Here is a 3,278-nt window from a genome sequence, read left to right as displayed (position 1 = left end):
GGCTCTAAAATGAAACAGCAGGTGGTGTTGAGCCATCCCGCGCCGAGCTGTCTGGTAGAAACGACCCTAAACGGGTTTATTGTGTATTTAGATTTGTATTTAGATTGTCCGACATATTTCTCTCCATCCTGGTGATTTTTTCTAAAATCTCCCAAAAGTGCTTTCCCACCTAGCAGGTTTCGTACGACCTAATTTTATCTGACCTTTTTTTTTTTTCGACCTCGTCGATCGGCTGATATTTGGGAAGAATGTGCTTCAAAGACGAACAACAGAGGCTTCAGAGGCCATGAAGAGGTACTTCAAGTGCAGTGAGGGAAAGACCGCGACTATGACGGAGTGCAGCCTCACACCAGAACAGTCAAAAGTCCGCTCGGCGCGGCTCAAGCCCAATTGCCCCCACCCGGTACAAAAAATTAATAAAAATGGGGGAGTACGCCCCTCCCCCTCCTGCAGTCGGCGGTGACTTCGGAGTTCGGAACGGGATCAGCCGCCTACAACCACAGTGCTCAGAACATACTCCCGGGGGGTGTTAGACTCACAGGTGTCGCAAGGTGAGCAAGACTGAAACCCAGATTCCGAGGCCTTACCTCCAAGAGGACTGTTATCTCTTTCCGTCCCGAGGGGTACGCGGGTATCGAACCCACAACCCCGAGTGCCGAATCCAATAAAAAAGTCCGCGTGTGGGGGAAATGTGATTGTTCGCACAACATGTACTAAAATGTGCGTTTTGAAGTGCTGAGAGACTCTGGGTGGGCCACCCCGCAGTACACGCGTGCACAACCAGAAGATGCTGCCTACCTATCAGGCGTTATGCCAGCTTGTCGTCAGGGTCAGTTGACACCCTTGCTTTCTGGACGACCCCTATTTTCGTACGGTAAATATTTGTTGCCACAGGAGCTCTGCGCTCGCTTGTTGCACCATTTCTGGCACAACAGTTCCAGAACAAAGACGAGCGTGGCCAGGCATTGGCAGTACGCGAGCAGCAGAAAGGCCGGCTGCAGCTGGAGTAGACTGAGAGGTTTGGTGATCTGCTCGTCCTCGCCGGGGCGGGTGTCCCTCGCCTGATGAAGGGCCATGGTCCGCACCAGGTGCATAGTCAGGCCGTGTGACCGGACTCGCTCTGCGGCCAGTCCCAGCGACTCCCGCAAGGGGGAGCCCGCCGAGTACATCATGTGTGCTGCAGGCAATGTGCCGCCAATCTTGAACCTGTGGAGCCGCTTCGGGGCGGGCTTTTCATACGGGGCCAGCGCGAGCGAGGTACTCGCGTCTGCTAAGAGAACGACGGCCGAGTTGCGCGAGTCAGCCACTGAGCGCAGAGCCGACGAAATCTCTGACGGGTCAAAGTAGGACATTCGGGATTGGAGTTTGTTCGAGAGCAAGGCGGGCACGAGAGTGCAGAGTTTGTTGCTGACACGCACAGTCAGCCCGCTCTGCTCGAGATGCTCAAGATTATTGATCTCTCCCGGAGGGGCGGTGAGCTCCCTGAGCAGCAGGCCCTGGTAGGCGGCCGCTAGCACCACGCTCATGAGCAGCCAGACGGCGGACAGCGGCCGGTGCGCGGTCCTGCCCGAGGGAGCCTGCGCCAGGAGAGGAGCCAGGGCCTGCAGAGGCGCATCTGCCAGGGCGACCGGGGGCGGCCGCCTCAAGATCGCCATGGCGGCCAGGGCCGTGGCCACCGCGACGGCGAGGACGGCGCCGGCGGTGGCGCACCACAACTCGGCGGAGAACTCGTCCGTGACGGCCTGCAGCAGGGTGGCGTGCGGGTCCAGCCCGGCGGGCACCATGACCAGAACGTTGGCCATGCGGAAGTCAGCGTAGTGAACTGGACCCGGGGGACGCATGATGTGAGATTGGAATAGAAGCGCCGCACTAAGAGTGCAGTCCTTACAACGACTTTTAAGTTCGGTGACGTTTGACCATCGTAAATTTGATTTTGGTCGAATAGAGTTTACCAAGCCCGTTACAAACTCGTGGAATGCTTGCTTGTAGACCACGTGGTGGTCGGGGATGAGGGCGTTCACCCCCAGGGGCGCGCGCTTACCGGCCTTGTGGCTGTGCTTCCATTTCTGGCACATTCGCTTGAACGGCGGACCTCGTCTCTGCCAGCGTCGCGTCAACGGCGACCACGTGTCTATCTCTGTCACAATAACTAGCTGTAGTAGACGGTTACTGTCCACCGAGACGTTAAACAAGACGGTCGTCCCGTTCGGCGTGGACACGGCCAGGGCGGCATCTATCCCCGTGAGCCAGGCCGACGTGATGTTGAGCGGGAGCACATCCTGGACGCTGTCGGCCCACGTCCACAGCAGTACCCGCGAAGCTTCCGGGATGTCGTGGTCGATGAGGCTGTAGGCCCGGTCGAGCCCCCGTTCATCCACCACCAGGATGATGCTGTCCGTCTGTTGCAGGTGCAGGACGCGCCGAATGCCGCCGTAGAGGTCCGTCACCAGTGGCGCCATTGTTCGGGGCACTTCGGGGTTCAGCTGCTCGAGGAACGCGTCCAGCGCGCGGCTCCTGCCGTAGACGAAGAGACTGCCGTGGATGGGTAGCAGGAGGCTCGACACCAGGTCGGGCATACCTCGCGTGTCGACGACGGGCTTCAGTGGTGGCAGGGCGGCCTCGTGATGCGACCCGAGGCAGGCGAGGTGGGCCAGGATGACGAGGAGCTTCATGGCGCTGGCCTGACCGTACCAGCTCTGGCCTGTTAATGACGGCGAGGCCTGCAGCAATCGTTTGCGTTGGGATTTTATTATCGGATTGGACGCGTTGGCGGAAGATCTTGTCGACGCCTTGAACGCTTTCAACATCTCTGCGACCTTTCTGTCGGGTCGTCCTGCTGTCCACTCTTTGACGCGTGTCCGGGACCGGACGGCCCACCGACAGCATTGTCGGCACTCCCTGAAAAGCATTTACCGATCGACCGCGACGCTCACTTCTGACGACGAGGCTTGCTGCCCGCCAAGCTGGCCGCCAGTGCGCACTAACAGACCATTTCAGGTTAGGTGATAAAAAGAAGAAAAGAAGAGAAAAAATCGCATAGGAATTCTAACTTTTTTTGTTCTTTTGAATGTGTTCTTGTTTAGCTCCGGCCGAGGTATTCGACCGCCTGTCTCCTGTCCGTCCTCACCGGAGCGGGCCGGGGAGCGGACTGGTCGAAGCTGCCCGGCGAACGGACCACCAGTGGGTGACGGTGAGGGCGCAACCGAATGGGTTCCATCGACTGATCGTGCACTGAGATCTTTCGTCCTACAATTTGGAAACAGGCTCAATAAAAACTC

The sequence above is a fragment of the Frankliniella occidentalis genome, unplaced genomic scaffold, assembly GCF_000697945.3.
Source record: "Frankliniella occidentalis isolate FOCC.00 unplaced genomic scaffold, Focc_3.1 Scaffold196, whole genome shotgun sequence".
In the NCBI taxonomy this organism is placed as follows: Eukaryota; Metazoa; Arthropoda; class Insecta; order Thysanoptera; family Thripidae; genus Frankliniella; species Frankliniella occidentalis.
The sequence above is the reverse complement of the archived record's forward strand: the minus strand, read 5'-3'. Positions refer to the sequence as shown.